This window comes from Lonchura striata, chromosome 7 (genome assembly GCF_050655825.1).
Source record: "Lonchura striata isolate lonStrDom1 chromosome 7, ASM5065582v1, whole genome shotgun sequence".
Taxonomy (NCBI): Eukaryota; Metazoa; Chordata; class Aves; order Passeriformes; family Estrildidae; genus Lonchura; species Lonchura striata.
In genome coordinates, this window is record NC_140709.1 from 37,554,877 (window position 1) to 37,567,780 (window position 12,904).

Sequence of the window (12,904 nt, forward strand, 5' to 3'; positions counted from 1 at the left end):
GTCGTAGAACAGCCAGGGTACTTACTAATTACAGCAGCTCAAACAAAGCGTTACATGGAGAGTCACAAAGAACATTTCTATCCCCCAAATCCCTCTGGATTTCTCTTGCTTTGGCTGCAAGCTGTTAACACTGCTCCTGTTTCTGAGCAGGAAACTGGCAGCTGCACACAGAATTTCATTTGCTGTGCATGACCTGCCTTCTGCACCCCTCCATTGCTTGTACAAAAATCTACTTCTCCCCTTTTTATCCAAGCTGCAGAAGCCCACCTTGAACAGGGATAACAGCTGCTGTGTGGCTCCTCACTCTCTTCATGTTGGGATTTTGGATTCACAACCTAAATGGGAACTACAAGATAACATTTGAGCACTCCTCATCTTCAGAAGCATCTCGAACATAATGAGCATGAGCACAACAAACCTGAGAAGGAATACAGAGAATTATGTGCCATAATAATACAGTCAATTTGTTGTCCTAATTTTGGGTTATATGAAGGCACACTAAAGTGAGGAGCCACAGAAGGTTTTCTTCAGTGCAAGCAAGGTCAATGAAACTACTCAAACTAGACTGGAGTCCTACCCAAAGCAGAGGTGGTCTAAGTCTTGCTACATACAAATTTGGCAACAAAAGCACAGATAGCACAACTTCTTTGGGGTTTGGTTCTTTAAAAATCTTGGAAGAGCCTAAAGAGCATTTTTCTGTGGTGACAGCTGCTAAAGTTCTGTGTGCAGGCAACGCTTTCTGGTTCCTCCTTTCTTCTGCATTCAGGAGGGCAGGTGCACTGCTGGACACAAAGCAAGTTTCATAGAAGATCCCAGCTCCAGTGACTCTTACTCATTTGAATGGCAAATATTGTGGAATGGCATATTTCCATCAAGCTGTTCAAGTCACAGGGAGTTTTAATTTAATATTAATTATTGAAAGCAGTTTTTAGCCATTACCTAAGAATGTAACAGAGCATTCCATCAATCCTGCAATGACACACTAAAGGACACACCAAAGAGAAAAGAGAACACAAGCTGGTGCAAAATGGCAATATTGAGGCAATTAGTGGTGTTGGAACTGTTCAAAAGGGGATTTTTAATGGAATTTAAATCTATTAGAAGCACTTCTGACTAGTCTGAGTGTCAAACTAGTCTCACTGAAAGACAAAAGTCTCCTGGAAAATTTAAGTGTGACCCTGCAGAGATAAAGACCTAATGCTGTGGAACCTTGAAAATGGGGATACAACAAAGCAGAGAGCTGTGGTCCTGCCCTCCCTCATCACCCATCCTGCTGTCCATAAGCATTTAAAACCCTTTTTCACAATTTACATTCCTAAATGCAGACACTTGTATTTCCTTTCAGTGTGAGGGTGCGTTGCATTTGAAGAACAATGAAATCATTCCGATGTGCATGTCAGCCCAGAAAGCTCTGAAAGTGCATTTTGGTGTGAAATATTAATAGGTAGGAACAGAACACTGGCAGATTCTTTCTGTAAAAAGCCCTAAAAATAAAATAAATAAATAAATAAAAATCCACCAGAAAGAATTATGTAATTTTCAGCTTATCAGTGTTGAGTGACTAGAAATTGTGCACCTCTGGCTTTTATGTACTTTATTTGATGGAAATGTTCTGAAAAAGTGTTCATCAAGTTTTAAAAGTGAGGAGAGGTGAGGAGAGGAGATGCATGCTTGAGATGAGCTAAAAAAATACACCCCAAACCCAAAGAAAAAGCAATAAGAAGGCTCTAATTAACACAACTCTAGTCAACTGGAGACTCACTTCCACCAGTTTCAATGCAGTGGGCTCACATCTTAGTTACAGCTCCATGGATTTCTTAGAATTCAACTAGGATCGAAATTAAAATGTGCATTAATCCAGAATATTCCAATTGATGACAATCACAGGGAAGTCTCAGCAACAAAACTTTCAGATCTTAAAGAAAAATCAAACTAAAAGCAATAAATAAATTAAATTCTTTTCACTTTTGCATCAAAACTTCATGAAAACCACCTTCTTGGAAAGGAAGGACACATTTCAATAATCAAGTATATTTGAATATGGCTAGAATATTTAAGGAAAATACCAAGTTCATTAATTTTTCAAGGCTCATGGTAATATTGTTGCAAGATTCAGAGTATTATCTTTAGTAATAACTGCTGTCATTTGCTCTTGTAAAGTTCATAATTCAGCCAAACTGTATCATCTTTCTGTTTTAAGAGTTTATGCATAATTTCCTGTGCCTGTTTTGCATGCACTAAGATCATATACAGAAATCAAAGCCATACAGCACAAAAACAAGTGGTAAGACCAAAGAAAAAGCTCTCAAATGGTCATTTAATCCACATAAACTCCTCCCTCCAGTGAAGAAGTACATCTGTTTCCACAGAGCCATATGACTAAAACACGCTGTCAAATTCATCTAATATTCAGTGAAAATTAACATATGCTTGGGACTATTTCAGTCTCCATTCTCTGGGAGCTGGGTGTAACATGCAAACCTTGCACATCCATTCCATTCCAGTCTCACACCACTGTGTGGATAATGGTGTGTGTCAGCAGCAGGCAGTAGATTATCCCACCCCAAAAGCTACACTTAACCAGATATCCAGAGATACCTTGGGCAAAATGCCTTTAATCCATGGAAATCAGAGTTTTCAGAGTAAGTGGGAAGGTACCTCTAGAGGTCCAAATAAGTCAGAACTAAACTACATGTGACTCAAGAGCTCAAGGAACATAAATCCCACAGTCTCTCCAGAGTCTTTTCTAGTGCTTGAAAATCCTCAGGTGGATTTTTTTTTTCTGCTACAAGAAAATCCCAGAATGGTTTAGGTTGGAAGGGACCTTAAAGTTGATCTTGATCCAAGCCCCTGCCCTGAGCAGGGACACCTTCCACTATTGCGTTTCTTTCTTCTTTTTCTGCCTGGGTCAGAGCTGGGATTGAAAGTGCTCGAGATGGTATTTTGTGTTTGGACTCAGATGTTTATTAATTCTTATCTGTATTACAGTCTTACAAGTTGTGACTTCTCCAGCATTTCACTAGCAAGACATAAAATGGCCCTATATCTATCTCTACAAGGTCTTTTAAGGAAAAAACTATCAAATTCAGAAATGACACCTAAATTATTTTCACTTTTAACCCAATAAGCAATCACCCATGTCCTGCAGTGTGGACTTTTCTGTCCAATTACAAAATACCACCCAAACCCATGGAGAAGCAGGTGAAGAAGCAGGTGAAGAAGAAGGTGAAGAAGCAGGTGAAGAAGAAGGATCAGTCTCTGCCCTAAAATCTCCATCTTAGCTTTATATTACTATATATTACTATATGTTAGTATATTCTAAAACCTTAAACTCTAAGTTTTCCACCCTGTGGTATCACGCACTTCTATTCAAGCTACACACCCACAATCCCACTTCTATCACTCAATTTTGGAAGCCTTCTCCACAGCGTCAGGTCAAATGCAGTGTTCTCTTGAGGGTCTGTGCCTGTCAACACAGAAAGTCTAAAATTCTCAGTAACCAGGGTTCCAACATTCCACTATCCCAGGTTGCTCTCCTACTTATTCCTGTGTTCCAGCTTGTATCCAGTGCCCCATTCCTGCACACCTCTGACACGCCTGGATCTATTTTCTCTCCACATTCCAACATCAGGAAGTTACAAATACAATGAAGATCCCACAGCACGTTTCCATCTCAAGCTCTCCTTAGGCACTGGAGTTGGAACTAGATGATATTTAAAGTACTTTCCAGCCAGGAAGATTCCAGGACATTTTATTCACCTAGGACAGGATTTACCTGGGAGGGGACCAAAAACGTGCAGTCAGGCATTTATAAACCTCTATCTAAGCTATGGAAAAACCCTTCAGCTTTCAGGAATATGCTACTTGTTTCAAATCCTTGACCAGGCTGAAAGATAACCTGTATAAGTCCTGTTGGTTCCTGTTTTCCTGCTGTCACAGAAGAAATAGTGAATAGGGACAGAAACAGTGAATCATCAATCCCATGGAGATAATATAAAGACAGTGCCAGGAGAAATGTTCAGCTGGAAAGTGTGGTTGGAAATCAAGTGAGCTGTGACATTCACCCCAGAGCACTCTGAACAAGTTGTTTTCTAAAAACAACAAGGGAATGGGAAGCCAAGGACACCTTTGAGTTTTGAAATGAAAAAGCTGGATTCAGTTGCTGAAATAGGAAGTAATGAAAAACTAAGTGTCAGAGAATTCAGAGATGAAAGCAACGCAAGAACCCTTGCCAAATTCACAGGCAAAAAGAAAAACAGCCACGCTCCAGGTCTGAGGTAGGAAAACTCAACTGAATTATCCATTTAGAGTGGTCTTCACACAGAAGACCCCACTCCTCGAAGGCTCTAAAATGCTTTGCATTACTTAATAATTTGTTCTCAGCACAGCTGCTGCTGGAAAATCAGTTTGAGAAAATTAGGAGTATGGGAGGAAACTGCTTCCAAGAAATTTAGCTCGGGTCACAGTCAGCAAGAACCAGCTGTCCCTCCATCCTCCACCCCAAAATGGGAATGTGCAGGTAAAGTTTTGAGCTAAAGAGTCTTTAAAAAGGAAGCACTAAAGGTAACAGAGTTAGCAGCTCTGACAAGAATTTCAGCACACAGGGAGAGGCAGGAGGAAGAGATAGAGTCAATGGAAAAAAATCCCCTGGAGGCTGAGGTCAGACTGATTAAGATGCTGTTTCAGTCAATATCCGCTGAAAACCATAGCTGAAAGCAAACAAACACTAAATATACTTTTTCAGAGTCTTACAAGGAAAAGACTCTCATGGAAAATGTATGAAGAAGCTTCCAAGTAATTATAGATTGGCAAAGTTGTATTTCTTTCCCTGACCATTATTTTAATTAATTATTAAACAGCTGCTGCTGTCAAGCTTATGTGCTTAAAAACACTGAGCGGTGTGTTCTTTATAAGGGGTAGTTTATCAATTTGATTTTATGTCCATCACACAGCATTAAAATGAAAGACAGATGATTTAGAGTAAACCATGAATTTGATCCACTCACACATTTCATTGCTTTCCCAAGTGCACAAGGAGCTTGGTGTGTGGGGAGGTTTTGATTGACTTTGAGAATAAAAACAGCATGAGACCAAGGTCAGGCACAAAGGGGAAGTGCATGACTTGTCTGGAGTTCAACTTCTGGAGGAGCTTCTGCATTTGGGAGACCCCCTCAGATTTTACATGCAGCAGTGGAGGACACAGAGCACCATTTTGACCCAAACCAGTCTCCCTGGAGTCCCAGCCAGCTGCACAAAGGGGACCACAAACACCTGTCTCATTCTCCCTGCCTGAATAGGTACCATTGACTCATGAATGTCTCTAGAACCCTTTAGAGCTGCTTCCAGAATATCCATTTCTGTAAGGCTTGGACTTTTTCCAGTGAAAGTCTCTCATGTTTTGATCCTCTCCTTGCCTTTTTTCCAGTATTCTTAGTACAAGAGCATTCACTCATTCTTTGCCCAAAACATTTTGTTCACAAGGTTAAAGACCACTCAAAATCCCAGGAGCAGAAGTTTCCTCCTAAGGACAGGAGGAAACTTTATTTATTCTGTGCTGTAGTATCCTGGCTTGCAGTGAGGCTGGAGCAGCTCACTGGGCTTTGTGCTGACACCAGCCTTAGTCCCAGCTGGAAGCACAGCCTGGAAAAAGCAGTGGAAAAAAGTATCAGCTGGAAAATGTGACCAAGATGGGGCTGAAAAAATGCAAATATCTTCATCCCCACAATAGGCACATCAATTGATGAGGGCAGGTGAGAGTGGGAGAATATTTACTCCAGCAAGGTTATCTGACTGGGGACCCTGTCAGTTGAGAATTCTGAGGGGAAAAGGGAGAAACCACAAAGAAATTGAGTCACAGACCTGACCAACCCGCCATGGAGACACTGACAAGGAACTGCCAGTCCCATGGATGGATGGGCTACTCAGACACCACAGGCACCACTTCCAGCAAGATCAGCATGAGGCAGGAATGGGGTGTGTCCCTAAAAACCAGCTACTGGGAGAGACTAATGGGAATGAGGAGCCTTGGAAAAGTGGTGGAGAGGAACAGGCCCTACAAAACAGGAGCAAAGTTTTGCCAGGTTTAACCTCACTATTTGCAATACCAAGGATTAAGGATTTTAGGCTTGGCCTTGGTCTGCCTGAGGGCAGACTTTGCCTGAGATAAATAAGATTTAAAGTTACCTTCCAAGATACCAAACCCTACAGCAAGTTTGTGAACTCAAAAATGCTTTAAAATGTAGATGAGGCAAGGCTGAAGCTGTCTGGGCTTTTTAAGGCAGAGAGAGATTTTAAATGGGTATTTACTGAGGTTAAAAAAGCCCTCTAAGAACATCAAGTCCAACCATTAACCCAGCACTAAATGGTGTCTTTAAGCATCAAGACTGTATTGTTATGAACACTTCTAGGGATGGTGACTCCACCACTTCCCTGGGCAATGCCTGTTCCAATGCCTGTTCCAACCCCTTTTGGGAAGAAATCTTTCCTAATATCCAACAAGAACCTTCCCTAGGGCAACCTGAGGGCATTTTCTCTGGTCCAGCTACTTCTTACCTGGGAGAGGAGAGATATTTATCAGCTCTAGACTAATTTTAGATAACTATTTCTGAATCAAAGTAATGGCAACGCAATGGGCCTTTCTTTACAATTGCAAATCTTTCAAAGAGAGCCAAAATTTCCAAGGTTTCACCCTTGCTTCCCTGAAGACATCTGAAGTCAAACCTCCTCTTTACTGTTTCACTGCACTTACCACCAAACATCCCCTATTTGGGATTTTCTCACCATCACTACACAAATTTTGCACACCCAGTTCTATGTTGATTAGAGTCTGAGGACCTCAAAGAGGTTGTGGAATCTTTAATTTATGGCAAGAGCTGTATGCTGTGAAGACTTTAAAGAAAATAATTGGGATGATAGGTTATTTGGGAAAGCTTGGATCTGGCAGCCATTGCAGACAGATCCTACGGCAAGCAGCCCTTTGTAGCCACTCTCCACAAAATGTTGAATTAAGGACAAAACATCCTGATAAACTGCAGGAAATCCTGCCCAGTCTCAGAAAGAACCAGCCAGCTGCAGCAGTGAATGTCTGTCACCTCTCAGTGTGCTCCATTTATCTCCCTGCTTGTCACTGATGCTGTGGGCTCCACAGGGAGTGGGGCAATTGTGGCAGTTCCTTGTTCCTCCCCGTTGGAGAGTGGGAAGTGCAGTAGATGTTGAAATGGAGAGAAGTCAAACATGCCCCTGAAGCAAAGTCTTGTACTTCTCAGGGCAGTGCTAAGTCTTAGAGCAACAGCAGCAGTAACTCTCCAAAGATTTGCAAGTCTGCAAGTTATTGGCACTAGGAACGTTTTTTGGTCTCAGACTCTCACCAGGACACACACCCCACAAAGACATGGACCTGAATTTGAATAATAACTGCAATTATTGCTAATTAAAAAGGTCTTTAGGGGTGAGTACACTGACAAAGGAGGACCAGAGACATTCCACCCAGAGCTGTGGAAGGAGATGAGAAGGGTATGGAATACTGTTAAAATATGAAAAGGATATTCAAGCCAGCTTCAATTACCTAGACTATAAATGCATATACCATCTGCTAGCGATTTGTTGCATCTCAAAAAGGAGTCTCAATCGAGGCAGCACCATTCAGCTTTTCACCCACGGCAAGTGGCAGTATTAGAAAGATCCCTCCTGAACTTCCCCATCATGCCCACCTCTCCAGCGTCTCCAGCCTACCAGATGGCTGAAACCACAAAAGTAAAGAATGTCTTTGAAACCACTGCTCCCTAATTTAGGAGGGAACATGATCAAATGAAAAAAAGAATGAAAACATTTATGATCTCCAGCTTCTCTGAAGCTGCAGAGAAAGGTTTTCTCTCTGACAATATCAGCTGGCCTGGAATCTGAAGGCAGCAATATTTAAGAAGTAATTTGAAACTGAAAGAGTACTTTTGGGGAAAGTGCCTCAAATGTCAGACAGATCTATTAAGACAGCTCTTGACAGACTAATCTTTAAGCTTTTCTTTTTTAGTGTGAAATTTGTATCGATTTTTAAAATAGCAATCCCATTACTACACATTAACAGCATGGATAAACATCTCTCTGAGTATTTAGGATTATAACAGAACAAAGAGAGAATGTGAGGGCAGTAATTTTCCATCACACAGTAGGTGAGTTTATCTGCAAATCAAGTCCATCTCTAAAGCAAATTTTCGGCACAGCAGGAACTCTGCTGACCTTTTTTGTTACCCAAATCCACGCAGTACTCCCCACTCTGCTCCCTTCCCGGCAGTCAGCTCAACATCCTGTTACTCACCTTAATGCCTTCCCCACTGCCAGACCAGGAAATTCCCTTTCTAATGTGTCCAATTGTCACAACTTCAGGAACAAAAGAGGAAAACCAGGAGCAAGTGTACCATGCATGAGGCTCAGTCCGCAGGAATGCGGGAAATGGACTTCATCTCAGAGGTCTTTTCCAACCCAAGTGATTCTGTGAAAAGAAACACAACAGAAAAGGAGAGGCAGGCAGTTCCCTTCATAGCATTTTGGATTTCCAGGGCCAGAAAGACCAGACATGACCCTCCCCAAGCCCAAAGCCTGCTCATGGACTTGTCCCATGATGAGACCTGTAAGATTGACCAGACTCGCAACAGCACTGGTGTCACAGCCAAAATAAATAAATAAACAAATACTATTGCAGTAAATCCTGCTGTTCTCTATCCCAGAGATTCCTTGATGTCAGCAGGTTGGTGCATGCATCAGCCTCAGAGTAGATCACAAAATCCCAGAACAGTTTGGGCTGGAAGGGTTCTTAAAGCTCATCTCATCCCAATCCCCTCTGCCATGGACAAGGACAACTTCCACCAGACCAGATTGCTCCAAATCCCATCAGCCTGGCCATGGACACTTCCAGGGACCCAGGGGCAGCCACAGCTGTGCCACGGCCTCCCCATCCCCACAGGGAAGAATCTCTTCCCCATATCCCATCTAACCCTGCCCTGTGGCAATGGGAAGCCATTCCCCTGTCCTGTCCCTCCAACCCCTTGTAAATAGTCTCTCTCCGTCTTTCCTGTAGGCTCCCTTCAGGACCTGGAAGAGTCAAGTAATGTTACCCTGGAGCCTTCTCTTCTCCAGGCTGAACAATCTCAATTCTCTCAGCTTTCCTTTTGTCTCCACCAGTTGCCAGAGTAGTGTAACAACAACTTACCTGATTCACCCTGATCCCAGGTACAGAATAGACTTCTGTAATTTCAAGATTTCTTTCAAAATCCAGTGTTTATGCCACTCATACACTTTCCCCTAAACACACACATGCATTTAAGGAGATCATTTTCTAACAAGGCTTCACAACCATGGTTTGGATTATTTTAAATCTCAACTTGCAGATTTACAGGTGCTCCTGGCTATCAGGACATTGGGCAGCAGAAGGATTGCTCAGAGGGGCACAACAGTAAAGACTGGAGCCCAAGACTGCTCAGCTATGTAAAACCTGGGACAATGTGGCTGAACCTGGGTCAGGTCAAGGGCCATAACTTTGGATGTGGAAGAATTAAGCTAGAGATCCATGGTGGGGCTGCCTACATTGTCCCAAAACATTCAGAGATGTTTTAAATGAGAAAAATCAGATGCTATCAAAGTGTGATATGCAAGTGCTACCCAATCAATGAGGGAGGTAGGGAAAATGGGAATAGAGAGTTTGCAGGGAGGCCTCTCTCCTGGCCTGCAGTGGAGGGTACCACCTCTCCAACCCCAGCATTCCTAAAGATTCCACCACATTCTGAGTCTCTCCAAAATGTCTTGTAGTGTTGGAGGCCTATCTGGGTGCCTTTAAAGCCGCTGGACTTCACTCCTGAAGCCTTCCTGTGAAACAGAGATTTTTTGGAATTCACTTAAGGTAACAAAATTAATTAAGCATTCATATTCTAGCTTGTAGAGTTACGTGTTGAATTTCAACCTTTTACTTAAGAAACCTCTACCATAGTACAAAAGGGCATAAGAAAATGCAAATTTCTGAAGCTTATTGCACAAAGAACAATACCTAAGGATGCAAAGAACCCAGGTAAAGAAGCTTTCCTGTCTCCAAGCCTACCAAGACTGACAGACGTACACAGATAAGCACCGAAGGACAGAAAACACGTGCAGAGAGGAAGAGTTCAAAAGTTCAACCATGAGGAAGACCACGATCTTCAGCCTCAGAAGACCCCAAGAGCCCCCCCAGGACCACCACAGCAAACCACGCGTGCCCAAAAGGGCGTGGACCTATTCAGCATGAGAGGCGAGGACAGGCGGGGCCAGGGGTTGAATATGCATGGCAAAGTTGAGCAATGTATTGCATATGGCACATCTTTGGGAATAAAGGTGTGGGTCAGACCAAGGCTCAGGCACAAGGTTTTGGAGAGATATCTCACTTGTGCCAGGCACTGACAATATATACCCACTTCATAACTACCCCAAGTTGTGGAGTCTATTTATTTATTCCACGTATCACTTCAGCTGCCCATGGGAAGGAAGCTCCATGTAAGCCTGCTGCCTCCAGGCACATTTCTTTTCCAAGTGCTGTTCCCTCTGTTCCACCTCAGACAACCTCTGCTCATGTCCTGCAATTGCTTTTTCCAAGTTCCCTCTTACAGAACTGGCAGAGAGCCAGAAACAAGAATAGACCTAATTGCTGCTCCAGCTTCTTTTGGGTGGCAAATAGCCTTGAATATCAGTGGAGATGGCTTCTCACATGGGCACAGCTCCAGACCCTCCCACCTTGTTACTGCATACTTTAGCAACCAGTGCCAGTAGTGGACCTTGACCACCTCCCCCTGGAGTGGCTAGATCACTGGATCACCTCAGAGCCAGCACAGCTAACCAAAGGGATAGCCAACACCATGTAGCAGCATGCTCAGGCGAAAAAAAAAGAATATTTGGGGTCTTTATTTAGTTTCCCATTCTGCTGAGGGGGACAGGGAGCGAATGTGGGTCCCTGTGGGGTTGTGTCACAAGACAGCATCACTGGGTTCCCAGGTGTCCCACCCTCTCTGAAGATGTCACCCAGTAGCTCAGAGCCCAGGTGTTACCTGGCTGATTGCAAAAGCTGAGCCATGACCTTCCTCAGACTCTCAAGTGCAGAAATGTACTGAGAGAGCTCAGAAATTTCAGCTAATCTTTCCATTAGAGCCCTGCTACACAAATTGTCAAAACTGAGGGTCAGAGGAATATCAATTTGCTTTCTGAGTGGATTCTGTGCCCTTAAGACTACAGATCATAATGAGAAAAAACAAAAAAAGCCCTCAAACAGGCCAAGTACTAGAAAGGTGATGAACCCCACACCATTAAAGCAAAGGTTTAAAGGCAGGTACATATTCTACCTGATCTGATTCTGCTGTGAAATATCCAAGGCTGTTACAGAAGTTCACATTAGTTCTTCCAGCTCCATCAAGAAAGCAAGTTTGCATGGGCTTTGCCAAGAAGAGTGGAAAGTTCAGAGAAAAAAATAAAAGAGAAAAAAGTAGAACATTCCACTGTTTGCACAATTATTTTTACAGAGCCAATGGAGTAGGACAGCAGAACAACACCCAGGAAACCTCTTCTTGTGCAAGCTCACTGCTACCCGGAGTCCAGGGCTGCTGCCTTTTGGAAAACTCCTCTTGCATCCATTATTTGGACTGTGCTGCACCTCTCCCTGGCCTGGAAGGAGGAACACAGAAGATAAAAGGGAGCTGTCCCATTCCAGGCCATGCCCATTAAAAGCCTGAGCTCCTTCCTCCAAAATATTTCTAGCAGAATACATTGAATATCCTGCAGGTGTAGCAAGGTTTGAGCACAACACTTCTTTATTCCTGCCCCCCACCTCACTACTCACCTGTATTTCCAAATTCAGACAGCCAGACTGAGTTCTGTTCTGTCTGCTGGAGAGCCCCACACCTGGCCTGAACAGCTTTTTTTTGAAGCTATTTCTCAACAGAGCAGCACTAAGGAAAGCAAGTTGCAGTTTGTCCCTGCTGCTCCCACACAAACTACTTTTGTGACTAAAAGCCAAACCTGTTTTTAAGTATCAATACTAAAAACCCACATAATTCTTTCAGCCTCCAACTATAGTGAAGAAAAAGGTTTCAGTGTCCTTTTTAAAAGCAAGAATCACATTTTTAAATATAATTTTGTCCGCCAAGATCCAGTCTTCTTTCTGCCACTAGATGTCCCACAAGTAATGGGAGAATCCAGATGGGAGCACTGTAAACTAATTGCAATTTGGATTTATTTTCATTTGAGCTGCTTTAAACTCTTAATATATTATTCAATTCAGTGAAAGCATTCTCAAACTTGTAAATACAACAAAAGACTCTTGCTGGATTGAGATATTATTTTAACAGTAATTTTGATAGTATAATATTAGATGTTAATCCCATATTCAGGTTGCTTCTATGCTTTAGTTCTCTAAATTCTAAATATAATGCAATTCTAGCAGGAAAGCATTATAGTGAAGCTATAATGGGGATCATGGGGTCATGGGAACAGTTTTTGTTGGCGTTTATTTCAGCATTAAAATAAACATCAGAGCAAGAACTGTAAACTATCATTGAAAAACGAAACTATGCTGTGTCCCATCAGCCAGGTAATTAATGACAATCCATATAATCAATGTACAGGGTACCTTAGCAGCACCTACTCTGCAGCTGGACTTTGTGCCACTGTTCAACACCCTCTGGGCATTTGGCCAGCTTTCAGTTTGCCCCACTGGCCACTTCCATGAGCTGCCCTTTATCAGCCCCTCTGTAAGGATGCTGTAGGAGACAACACCAAAGGCTTTAGTAAAGTTGAGGTAGACACTGGTCCTCCTTCATCCACCACTGAGAAACTGTTATGAACAAAACAGCCTGGCTCGGACACTTGGCTCGAACTAAGTACTGACACTGAAATGTTA

General features: G+C 42.7%; 1 protein-coding gene across 11 annotated transcripts in view; it reads right to left on the reverse strand.

Annotated features, from left to right (window-relative positions):
• Window positions 1-12,904, reverse strand: part of LOC144246712 (transient receptor potential cation channel subfamily M member 8) — an 81,617-nt gene that overhangs the window by 38,181 nt on the left and 30,532 nt on the right. For 10 of the 11 annotated variants that reach the window (XR_014956835.1, XR_014956834.1, XR_014956833.1 and 7 more), the window contains exon 2: window positions 8,312-8,485. The gene's annotated coding sequence lies outside the window, so the exon portion shown is untranslated. Of the gene's footprint in view, window positions 1-267; window positions 347-8,311; window positions 8,486-12,904 lie in introns of all 11 variants that reach the window. The other variant, XM_085585535.1, reaches the window with a different exon arrangement.